At 39.6% G+C, this 13,328-nt stretch overlaps 1 protein-coding gene and 1 long non-coding RNA gene across 2 annotated transcripts in view; one reads left to right on the top strand and one right to left on the bottom strand.

Moving 5' to 3' along the window:
- Window positions 1-13,328, top strand: part of PLEKHA2 (pleckstrin homology domain containing A2) — a 70,393-nt gene that overhangs the window by 250 nt on the left and 56,815 nt on the right. The window lies entirely within an intron of this gene.
- On the bottom strand, window positions 6,436-11,798 carry LOC138921044 (uncharacterized). The gene is made up of 3 exons (XR_011433258.1): window positions 11,444-11,798; window positions 7,765-7,886; window positions 6,436-6,694 (listed from the first exon to the last, which is right to left on the bottom strand). It is a non-coding gene; the product is annotated as an uncharacterized lncRNA (long non-coding RNA).

The raw sequence follows: 13,328 nt of genomic DNA, 5'->3' as shown, positions 1-13,328 counted from the left end.
CGTATTAAGAAACGGAGGTGGAGGCGGGCTGCAGACAGAGATTTTGCCAGATTACAGATGGAGCCGACTGGATCCAGAACAATTCCCAAGGGAGCTCCTCCCACACCCACAGGAAGGCCAAAAAAAGGCTTGAAATTCAAATTATTTTTGGTGCTTGGGACATCAGAGGGGAGTGTGAGAGGGCAGTGCTAGTAAATAGGAACAGAAGGAGAAAGAAAAAACGGAAGGCTGGTCGGTATCTTTCCTAAGGAACAGCTCGAGAGAGCACCAAACAGGATCAAAAATGTAGCTGGACCTGAATAATATTTTTTATTTTACTGCAATAAATATACACGGGCTAGACTGTAAAGGAGAATATTCACACATTTTACATAAATTTGGTTTCTGCCCTGAAAGAAGCGGTTGCTGCTCGCTCTCCTTTTTTTAGCCTCTATTTTTGAGATGACAGGACAGAGATGTTTTGCCCACACTGTACCCACACTCTTTGCTCTGCTCAAACCTGATTCATTGCCCTGGTTTCCTTCCAAAGCTTTCCTCCTTTCACGAATGTTGTCAGTTTTGTTATTGTTGTTTCTGCTTACGTTTTTGCTTGGATAAGGAGGATGAAAGAATTGTGGGAGGAGAGAGAAAGATGGACACCATGATGAGAGGTGAGAACGCCATAATTACGTTTGAGAATTAGATGGAGGGAGAAATAAAAGACCCTGTTCCAGTGTTTTAGTCTTTCCAGGTCTCACTTTTCCTCATTTCTTACAAAGAATGATTTGGATTAGATAAAGTTGCCGGATAGATAGACACTGGATACTCAGTTAAATTTGAATTTCAGACAGCAAATAAATTACTCAAAATCTGGCATTTGCAATTCTGTGTATTTAAGGCAGTTCTGAAATGGCGTTACAGTGATGTTTAAATGATGGGTACCCACAGGGAACACAGTTTTAAGGGAACGAGTTTCCCAATCTGCCTGAGATGGAGGGAGAGCTGGGTTTCACGCCGGGTCCTCTCTGCTCCCACCTCTCCTTTCACACTAGCCCTCTCTCACTTCTAAAAAAGGAAAGAAAGTCATGGCCCTTGGTTGTCAAAACCTCCAGGGTTTTTAGACAAGGGACAGTTAGAAATATTTGTGCTGAGAAAGCAGAAACCTTTCATAATTGAGATATAAATTTTTTCACAAGTGATTCCCAATTTATTGCTTTCCATAAAACTGGGCGAAAAACCTAATTGAGTTGACCACTGCTAGATTGTTAGAATAATTTTTTAAAAAACAGACTTTATTTTTTAGAGCAGTTTTAGGTTCACAGCAAAGGGAGTTCCCATACACTCCCTCCCCCTACATGCATAATCTCCCCCCTAAAATAATTTTTGAAGGAACATCTCTAAGTGATGTCTGACCTATAAGTTGAAGGAGTTCAAAGAATTGAATGACGTTGCCAAATTCAGCCCTGCTGAAAAACAAATTTCAAGTTCCCTGGCAAAGGTGGACTGACTGGAAATCTTCACATAGGATTTGCATTCAAAGGGATTTGAGTCATTGCAGGCCCCCCTTGAAGGCATAAGCCCAGAAATATGTCCCAATTTTTCTTTCTTCTCATCAGCCCTGGACATTGTCATAACAAAACTCCTTACAGCCCCATCTCCTTATTAATGTGAACAATGTTTCTCAGTGCTTGTGTTCATAAAAATGAGAAATAGGGATAATACTGATGCTAAGCCTGCTCATTCTTGCAATAAGTAACACTGATGGATGTTTGAACTAATTACAGATTCATGTAAACATAGAAAAATAAATATATTTAAAAATCCATCCTCATCCATCTCATTAAGAAAATAATTTCCAATAATATTTTTCTGTTTTATATTTAATGATCAATAAAATATATATTTATCTTGTTACTAATAATTGTAATGATGACTTAGTCTCAAAAGATGTTTCAACACTTGGAGCCTTATGGTCACAGGATCTTTTTTTAAATTGTCAAATCAATTTACATATGCATTTTTGTTTCAGAAAATATGATAGGGTAAAAAGATGTTCAGATATTAGATATTCAAATAATAAAAGATGTCATAAAATATATGACATTTGGATACAATTCTTTAGGGGAAATGGAATGAAAATATAGTTCAAGAAGAAAAGGGAGTGATTTAACATTTCTTTAATAGAACTGCCTGTTCATTTTGAAAAAGGAAAGATGGTAAGTGTCAAATTACTGTGGTACTTACATTCTCTTGGATAATTGAGAAAGAGTCACATAACGGTTTTATTTTAAAACGTTCCATGTTAACGATCTGCAGAATACATCCTTTCCAACCCCTCAAACCTATGATTAAAAATTACAGATGTCTACTTAAAAATCTGTGAAGGGATCCATAGTTTTTCAGCATTTTTTAGGGAGCGTAGGTGAAGAAAAGTTTAAAGACCACTACTTTATATTGTTCTCTTCCTGACGTTTTTGCTCATAATGTAGTACTTCTATTTCCAGATCCTTTACAACTTCGAACAATAAAAATCGTAGGCATCACTCTACCCACAATTTCAGAGGATTCCTAGGCCAGAGTTCTTTGTACCTCCCCATGCTGTCTGCCCATCTACTCTGAACTGAGTGGTAGTTACAGGATCATGGTACAAGGGCTTAAATTGGAGAAACCAGAAATAAATCAGCCCCTAGACCTCACGGCTGAACTATTTCAAGAATATGCAGTTACATTTCAGTGGCCATGATTTGACTCATGGTGTACTCAGTAACACATAATTACAAGCTGCCTTCTAACGGACTTCTACTGTAATGCTTGCTTGTCACCTTCTGAACATAGGGGAGCCACAGCAGGGTTTTATGGTAACTAATTGAAATGATCTAACCAACCCCCATGTGCATCCTGTCATAGGAGACTGGCTTTCTCGCATACCAGCTGAGGTTCTGGTGGAGTATCTCCAAATATTAAAAACTTTCTTTTTAGAGAAGGCAGAAAAATGGATGGAAGCAATCATATGCCCAAGTGGCAGAGGAAACACACATGGGGGAGGCTATGTAACAGGGATTGTGGCAGCTGAGGTAGGAGAGGAATGAAGCACTGCCCTTCATATCAGAACTGAAAACTAAATGGTAGTTTGCCACGATGTAAGTACTGCCAGCCACAATATGCGAAACTGTGCTTAACCAGAGAGTGGAGGTCATAGGCAGTGATGCCTTAGTTAATCTAGGAATGTGTTTTACCACAAGCGATTCAAAAGGATAGATAACATCTATTTAAGCACAAAACTCTCACAATATTTTTTTAGCTTTACAGTTTTTTAAAAATTAAACCTTGTATTTTGAGATAATGGTAGATTCACATGTAGTTGTAAGAAATAATTCGGAGAGATCCTGTGTACCCTTTACCCAGTTGCCTCCATTGGTAGCACCTTGTAAACCATAGTACTAGATTGCAACCAGGATGTTGACACCGATACAGCCGAGACAGAACGTTTCCATCAGCACCAGCATCCCTGTCTTCCCTTTTACAGCTACACACACTTCCCTCCTACCTCACCGACTTCTTAACTCTTGCCAATCACTTATCTGTTCTCCATTTCTATAATTTTAGCACTTCAAGAGTGTTATATAAATGGATTCAATCATACAGTACGTAACCTTTTGGGACTGTTTTTTTTTTTCACTCAGCATAATTCTCCAAATATTTATCCACGTTGTTGGGTGAATCAATAGTCTGTTCCTTTTCATTGCTAAATAGTATTCCACGGTATGGCTCTACCACAGTTTGTTTAACTATTCATCAGTTGAAGGACATCTGGGTTGTATTTAGTTTTTGGCTATTAGCAATAAAGCTGCTCTAAACATTCATGTACAGGTTTTCGTGTGAACTTAAGTCTTCATTTCTCTGGGATAAATGCCCAGGAGTGGAATTCCCAGGTCATACGATACTTACATGTTCAGTTTTTAAAGAAATTGCCAAACTGTTTTCCAGAGGGGTGGTACCATTTTGTATTCCCACCAGCAATGTACCATGATCCAGTTTCTCTTCATCTTCACCAGCATATGACGTTGTCACTATTTTTCATTTTAGTCATTTTGATAGGTATGTAGTGATATCTTATTGTGGTTTTACTCATTGTGGTACAATATATTTTTTTGTATCTTTTGAATTTTTTTCCATTTTTATTGAGATATAATTGACATATAACACTGTATTAGTATCAGGTGCACAACATGATGATTTGATACATGTATATATTGTAAAATGATCACAATGAGTCTAGTTAACATCCATCACTTCACATAGTTACAAAAATTTTTTTCTGTGATGTCACTATGCTATACACTATGTCCCCAAGACTTATTTATCTTCTAACTGGAATTTTGTACTTTTTGTCCACCTTCACCCATTCCCTCCCCTCACCACCTCTGACAGCCACAACCTGTTCTTTGTTTCTATGAGTTTGGTTTTTTCCACATAAAGTGAGATCATACAGTATTTGTCTTTCTCTGTCTGACTTACTTCACTTAGCATAACACCCTCAAGGTCCATCCATGTTTTGCAAATGGCAGGATTTCCTTCTATTCCATTGTGTATATATAACACATTTTCTTTATCCATTCACTTGTCATGGAAGTGGTTGTTTCCATGTCTTGACTATTGCAAATAATCCTGCAATGAACATGGGAGTGCAGATGTCTTTTTGAGATAGTGATTTTGTTTCCTTCAGATACACACCCAGAAGTGGAATTGCTGGATCATATGGTAGTTCTATTTTTAATTTTATAAGGAATCTCCATAGTGTTTTCCACAGTGGCTACACCAATTTGCATTCCCACTAACAGCACACGAATGTTCCCTTTTCTCCACATCCTCACCAACACTTATCTGTTGTCTTTTTGATGACAGCCATCCTAACAGGTGTGCGGTGACACCTCACTGTGGTTTTGATTTGGATTTCTCTGATGATTAGAGATGTTGAGCATCTTTCCATGTACCTGTTGGCCATCTGTATGTCTTCTTTGAAAAAATGTCTCTTCACTTTCTCTGCCAACTTTTTAATTGGATTGTTAGTTTTTTTACTATTGAGTTATATGAGTTATTTATATAATTTGGATAGTAATCCCTTATGAGATATATTATTTGCAAGTATTTTCTCTCATTCCATAGGTTGCCTTTTTATTTTGTTAATGGTTTCCTTTGCTGCGCAGAGGTTTTTTAGTTTGATATAATCTCACTTGTTTATTTTTGCTTTTGTTGCCTTCGCTTTTGGAGTCAAATCCAAAAAAATCATTGCCAAAACTGACGTCAAAGAGCTTACCCACTGTTTTCTTGTAGGAGTTTTATGGTTTCAGGTCTTCAATATTTTCAATTTATACAATTTTCTTTTCACTGACTTTTTATTTGTAAAGTTTTTTGTATGGACATTAAATAATTAAAAAATATGTTATTAAGCAAAAGAAAAAATGCACATGATATATTTTAAAAATATAAAGGAGCACGGGTGAATCCTTAGTCTCCTCTTACCGCCTCAGAGGTGATCTCCTCTCCAGAGGAGCAAAACCACTCCCACCAGCAAAACCACATGAAAACTTCCACCAAAAATAAAGGCGCTGATCACAGTGCAATCACTTTTTCCTACCCCAAGGCCATCTCCAGGAATGATGAAGATTGTCCTGAGCAGATGTAACCTTTGGGAGTGCTTGTTAACTTTTCTCTCCCCTGCTTGGCTGTATTCAGCTGATCCATTTACAGACAGAGGAACGAACTCAGCAAAGTCATTCTCCCTCCATCCAAATCCCTCCATCTCCAATAGCTTCTCCATTCTCCTGCTGTTTCTAATCTGCTGAGGACTAGGAAACCACATAACTAGACCTATTGAAATTAGGTATTCAATCAGCATCCACAAGCAAGCCTAAGAAAGGCTCTCCTTAATGCAGGGACTTTGGCTGTTCAGAGGCCCTTCCTCTCTCACCTTCTGTGTTTGGAGTTCTTTTCCAGAGACGGAAGTAGTCAGAAGGCTGATCTCCAGATCAGGGCCATGCTCCTGTATATGTGTTTTCAGCAAGCCAGGACTGTGACATCTTCTGACATCAGATGCTGGAGGGTGCATTTGGCTATTTACCCAGTTAAAACATCCACAGCATCATTAAGTTTAGGTCTAAGGATAACTTTAGCTTCTTATTGTTTAATTACTAATGAAGGAGTTACCCTGGACCGGGCATAGTTCTCCAGCCTAGCGTTACACTTAATTTTAATATAGTTTGATAGACATGTGGAGTCATCGTACGAACTATGATGAAACTTGAAAGAAGATTCCTGAGCAAAATGCCTGTCTCCAGTGACTCATACTGAGTTTCACTAGGTCTCAGGGTTCAAGCTGCTAATCAGGTTTTGTGTATCTTTTCCAGTGGCAGGAGTTTTAATGTGGAATGGATACAAAATCGGTTAAAATTTTTTGAAAAATTTATTCAGAGACTGATAAGTGTTTTTAAGTTGAAGACAAAGTTAGTTCTGTGGCTTTTTAAAAAATCTGAGGGGCTGGCCCCGTGGCCGAGTGGTTAAGTTTGTGCGCTCCGCTGCAGGCGGCCCAGTGTTTCATTGGTTCAAATCCTGGGCACAGACATGGCTCTGCTCATCAAACCACGCTAAGGCAGCGTCCCACATGCCACAACTAGAAGGACCCACAACGAAGAATATACAACTATGTACCGCGAGGCTTTGGGGAGAAAAACGAAAAAAAAAAAAAAAATCTGAAAGCAGCTATGAGATGTCTAAGATACTTTTAAATTAAAAACTATTTACTTATAAAACTAACAATTTTTCTCTAATAAAATAATATATGCTTACTGAAGAATATCTGGAAAATTCAGAAATAAAAAGATTTAAAAAAATCACCTATAAACCTAACACTCAGATAATTACTGTCAATGTCTTTAAGTATATCCTTGCAAAACTGAATATTTTTATTGTTAAACACACACAAATTGATTATCTCTAGGGAGGAGAAAAGTGTCTGATGGATATGAATGGGAGAGATATTTGCTTACTCTGACTCTTTTGTCCCTTTTGGACTTTATACAGTTTGCATGTATTTTCTACTAACAAAATAATGCAAGGACATAAATCCATCTGTCCAAATATCCTTTTTGGTTTTCTTTGTTTTGTAATAATCAGCTTTTGTTGAGAACCACTAATATAAAAGCCCCCTCGCTTCACTGACTACCATAGGCATCTCTTGGAATAAACTAGATGCAGTTTATTCCGGCTAATGACTTGATTATATTCACCCACAAGTATTTACTAATATTGGCCCTCATGTAGGCTCGGCACTGAGAAAATGAATTATGTAACTAGTTTAAGCAAAAATAAAGTTAAATTTAGTCCTAAAACACAGTCATAGATTCAAAGCTGAGGTATCTATTCATTCTTTCTCTCTGATTCCACAGCCCCAGTTCTTCCCATACAATCACTGGGCATCACTGGGGATGCAGGATCCTAGCAGTGCACTGTGCTTATTCAAACTGACGGAAAATAATGCCGTCAGCACGAATTAATAGGAACGGTGCATTTGGTCAGCAGACTGTAATTTCTGGGGACAGGATGTGCACTCAGTTTTGAGGTTTATATTAGTGTCAGATTTAGCAGTATAGCAATGTTTTCCAAACTTGGTTAATAGGAAATAATTTTGGCACGTGTATGTACGTAGTGTATGTATATATATATATGTGTATGTGTATGTGTATAAAAAGGGCTATATAAAGGGTGGCTTAAACAACATAAATTTACTTTTTCACAGTTCTGGAGGCTGGAAGTCCGAGATCACGCTGACAGCATGATGGGGTTCTGGTGAGGTCTCTCTTCTTGGCTTGAGCCGGCTGCCTTCTTGCTGTGTGTTCACATGGCCTTTCCTTGATGTGTGTGGACAGAGGGAGAGATCTCTTCTTATAAGGCCACCAAACCTATCAGATTAGGACCCACCCTTATGACCTCAAGTAACCTTAATTAGTTCCCAAAAGCCTTATCTTCAAATGCGGTCACATTGTGAGTTAGGTCTTCAACATAAGATTTTTGGGGGGAGGGCATAATTCAGCATATATATATTTACATATTTATATTACAAGTTTGATTTTACATACAAACTTCCAGGTATTCCACCAAAGTTTTATCTTTTTTGATTTTACATTATTACTGTCCCTTATTGTTCTTTCTCTTCTCCTATAAACAGAAATGTCAAAGTTTCTTCCACTCCCCATTTTTCCTACACAAAGGCTCTGTGAATTTGAGCTAAGAGATAACCCTGGGTGTGGGCAGTTGTCACGGAACTAGGATTCAGAACTCATGGATTCAACTCAGGACTGGCTATGTGATTCTGAGATTATATCTCGCTCCTTAAAACCTAAATTCTTCCATCTGTAAAATGAGATGAATACTCTATAATCCTGTGAGAGTGGGAAGAAAGAATAGTTAATAATTTATCATATGTTAGCTCTTTGTAACAAAAGCTTCAAAATGAAATGCAAAGATTTTAATCCAAAGTTATGATACTATTTTTTTTTTTAATTTAAAAGATATTCTCAGCACTCACTATGTGCCCTAAAAACAGTGACTCATTCAGTCTCAACAACAATGGTATGAGATACGTTATCTGTTATCACCACCTTCTCTTCTCCATTTTATAGAAACACAGAGAAGTGAGGTAACTGGCCCATGGTCACACAGCTAATAATTAGCGACAGAGTCAGGCGTCAAATCCTGGCAGCATGGTGCTATGCAGTCATGCTATAGTTACTATGCAGTCACTAACTATGAAAGTGCTGCTTACTCACTTCGAATTGTGTCATTTCCTTGCCTAAAAAGCCTTCAGTGGCTCTTGAAGCCTGAAGTAACAAGTAGAACCCATTACCGTATCAAAACAGACCCTCCAGGTACCATTCTTTCCCTTTTCGTTCCCCCATTAAAATCCTCCATCTTATCCTCTCGTGCTCCAGCTGAACTGGACCGGTCACACTTCCCTGAATGGATCCCATGCTTTCCTGCCTCTTGCTTTGCGGTTGATAACTTCGTTCTCTGGAATCCCTGTCTCCAACTTCTACATTTTACACTATCTAGGTCTTCAAGGTCCTTACACGGTACCATCTCCTGCATACACGTTCTCTTACACCTCTCAACCCCAGCTGGTTGCGGTTTTCCCACAGAATTTTCTCTCTCCTCTCCTTTCCATGTGTATCAGTTTCTGGCTTTCATGACAGTTATTTCTGTAAAGGTTATATTCCCTCCCTACTAAAGGATGGGCTCCTCGACGGCTGCGACATGCTTTCTGATACAGCTTTTTAATTTTTATTAAAAATTTAAATCATTATTGTTCTTTTTTTGATAATCAAATGTATGCACGCTTATTGCAAAAAAAATTAAATATTACAGAAATACATCTCTTAGAAAGTGAGATCCACCATCGTAACCTCTCCTCCCCTGCCCTAAGACGATTCTGGTTAACAGTTTGGAATGTAGGCTTCTAGACTTTTTTCATGTAATAAACATGTTTAATTTTTATTTATAGACATGGGATTATACTACACAGACAGCTCCGTAACTTTTTCTGCTTAAAATATTTAGTGTTTTTCATGTAGACATGTATGTAATTCTTTTTTTTTTTAAAGATTGGCACCTGAGCTAACGACTGTTGCCAGTCTTCTTTTTTTTTTCCTGCTTTTTCTCCCCAAGTCCCCCCCAGTACCTAGTTGTATATTTTTTAGTTGTGGGTCCTTCTAGTTGTGGCATGTGGGACACCGCCTCAGCGTGGCCTGATGAGCGGTGCCATGTCCGCATCCAGGATCTGTACTGGTGAAACCCTGGGCCACCGAAACGGAGTGCGTCAACTTAACCACTCGGCTACGGGGCCGGCCCCTATATAATTCTTTTTTAACAGCTGTATAGTATAAGATTGTATGGATATACCAATATTTACCTGTTCAATCTCTTGTTAATGAGCATCAGAGTGATTTCTAATTTTCACCATTATGAACAATGATGCAGTATGTTGTATATACTCCATATATATAGACTCCATATATACATATGCATATACACTCCATATACACTATATAGATCTCCAATTGACTTTCTATAGGACATATCCTTGGATATGAAATTGCTAGGTGAAATGGAATGGAGATTCTAAATGATGAAATTATCAAAAATGTGGAGGGAAAAGAGTCTTGTTTTATGTCTTTCTGCATCCTTCACAAACTCAGTGGGCAGCCTCTGGCATCAGGATGCACAGGTTTATATCTAGGCTTGGTCTCTATGCCTTGGTCAGCTCATCTATAAAATGTGGAAATAATACTACCTTGCTCCCAGTGTTCTAAGACTTAAATTAGATAATACATGGAAAGTAATTAGCATTCAGTAAGTACCCGGAAAGTAAGTAAATGCTAGATATATGGGAGGGAAAATGGTAATAGGTTCAGATAATTGTTTGATGAATGAGTAGGACTAAACAGAACAATAGTGGTTTGAGTAATCTTTCTGGAACTGCATGGTACAGAACCATTCATACTTTGCTATTAAAACCAATAACAACTATTTATAAAATGACCAGTTAGCATTAGAGGTGCAATTTGTGGCCTCGGAGCAATTTATCTCTGTGCAAAATTAACTGGCTTGAACCAAGATCAACCAATGTCCTTGGCCTCTTTGGTCCCACACTTTTCCCAACAGAACTGACTGGTCCTGGCACCTTATATAATGGGTGTCTCTAAGGACAGAAGACAATGCATCTCCCAGAGGGTGCCCGCGCACCACTGAAGGTTATTAGGTCATCTAGTTACCCAGCCATTAACATTGAAAATGAATAGAAAGTGCATAAATAAATGGCTGGACTAGAGTATAAAGCTATCTGTTTAGATTCTTAGGTTCTGCAGCAGAAGTCTCTATCTTCACGCAAAGCTTCCTATACCAATACTAGAAGATTCTGGGGGTAGTCAACCCTGGATACTAGAACTAACTACCCTACCACTACCCTAACTAGCTGCAAAACCTCGAGCAAACTGTTGAAGCTCATCTTGCATGGATATGAGAGGAATGAAATAGCTGACGTGAAGGTCATTTTTTGACATTCCTTTTCCCACAGGCAGAGTCACATTTTCAGACATCAGGGCTGTTCACTGCACTGAAAAAAATTAATGCATAAAATCTGGCAATGGTAATACAGGTTTTCCCTGATATCTGAAAGCAGAGCGTTCCTATGAAAGCTTTTCTAAGCCAGAACGGCATAAAATGAAGAAGCAATTACCATTAATTTATAAGGGAAAGTTTTTTGAGCGTTCCCAAACCCAAAAAATAACCTATCAAGTCATACCAAACAACACATAAGTAACACTAACATATAGCAAAAGCAGGAATGATATGATAAATGCACGGCCTATATAAAGTAGAAATAATGTCTGTGCAGTGCAGTTTCACTCACCAGAGTCGGGAAGACAGCGAGCACGCTGAAGGCTGAGAGGTGGTGGTGGCGATGACGGGGTGTCGGGCCGAGTCGTTGGAGGTTGGGGTGGTGGGAGGTACAGCAGACTGGGGTGTAGGAGCGAGAGGAAGAGGGTCATCTGTTAACATCTTATCCATCATCATCTGAATCCATCAGGGCAGGCGGGTCACTCATGTCTACACCTTCTTGTACGTCTGCCGCCTCGACGTAGAAGGTCCAGGTTCGTCTTGGTCTGCTGTAGCTGGTGTGGCTGATGTGGCCGACGTAGGAGGCTTGAAATATGACAGTCTGCTTGACTGCTTAGCCTCTGCAATGGCTTGCTGCAAAACAAATGCTAAACACTGCTTTCGCCTTTTTTCGTAAAAACAAAAATCCTCTGGATTTCTTTCTGTTAATGAAAACAGGTACTAATGTATATCTTTCGTAAAAGCCAAGGGGTGTAAAGCGAACTTTCAGATAATGGGGGAAACCTGTACTTTCAAGAGGTGTCAAGAGATGGCAAAAAGACTACAGCAGAGGTCAGACTCAGTTGACGCCCACTCTGCGATGCTCCCTAGAGGAGGAGGGGTGTGTGTTGGGGGGGTCCTCTGAGGAAGCACCTTGAAATCCAGGGATAAGGGAGTGGAATCAGGGAAGAAATTGTAGTCTGACTGGGGCCAGGTCCTGGTCAGGGGCAAATGTGGCAGTCATTGGGCCTCCCAGTGAAGTATGAGCATTGCCCAAAGTGTGCCAATGGGGCCAGCCCAGTGGTGTAGTGGCTAAGTTTGGTGCCACTTTGGCAGCCGGGGTTCAAGGGTTTGGAGCCCTGGTGTGGACCTACACCACTTGTCAGCCACGCTCTGGCAGTGCCCCACATATAAAGTAGAGGAAGATTAGTACAGATGTTAGCTCAGGGCTAATCTTCCTCAGAAAAAAAAAGTGTGCTGATGACCCTCCCCTCAGCGCATCATGTTCTCGCCTCCCCTCTTGGGAGCCAAATGGTGCCTGTATTCTCAGGCCCATTTCAAAGTCCACCTCATTCTTGAAACCCTCCAACCCCACCCCACAGAGAGAGATGTCTTGTTCCTCTAAAGGCTGACAGTACTTACTCTCTGCGTCACTCCCAGGGCACTTCCAGGAGGGACACAAGGCCGTCTCAACCTTCTAGTGACACTCGTATCCTCTCAACGAGACTCAAGGCCTTCGGCTCCTCTTTGCCCCCAGGCACCCAATACAGTAGAGCTCAGGAAATATCTGTGGCTCTCTGACTGAGTGACTCAGGCAGCCCCACGGAGAGCAGAGTTTTATGGATTTTAATATGAACCACACCATGAAATCTGAGACTTTTACCTCATTGCTCATACTGGAAACCTTCAGTTCCAGTCGGATTTGCCTGGAGGCGGATAGAATTTTGTTTCTTTTCACGCTGAAAACCATAATCTAATTTTTAAATTCAAAAACATTTACAGAGTGCCCACTTCATGTTTGACAGTAATCTAAACACTTTAAAAACGTTAATTCATTTTCTCTTCATAGCCGCCCACATGTAGAAACTGAGGCACTGAAAATTTGCCACTTGTCTAGGGATCAAAGCTACCAAGCGGCAGAGCTGGAATTCAAACCCAGGCCATCTGGTTCCAGAGAATATGCTGTTCAACGTGCTATGCTGCCTGAAACCTATGAGTGGCAAAAATCTTCATGAGCAGGAAAAAAAATTGACGTTGACGTATTTGTTTCAAAGGAAAAAAGTTTTTTTTCTTGTGTCCCCCTTTCCTTCCTCATTCAAAGCAAAATGTTCTAAAGCAAACAGCCTTTTTTCACACCTGAGAGAGCCGGTGGCTCATTTTTGCTTTGGCAATCAAAATGGAAGAGGAAACTTGTGTGG

This window comes from Equus caballus, chromosome 27 (assembly GCF_041296265.1).
Source record: "Equus caballus isolate H_3958 breed thoroughbred chromosome 27, TB-T2T, whole genome shotgun sequence".
Lineage (NCBI taxonomy): Eukaryota > Metazoa > Chordata > Mammalia > Perissodactyla > Equidae > Equus > Equus caballus.
This window is presented reverse-complemented; position numbering and strand designations above follow the sequence as displayed.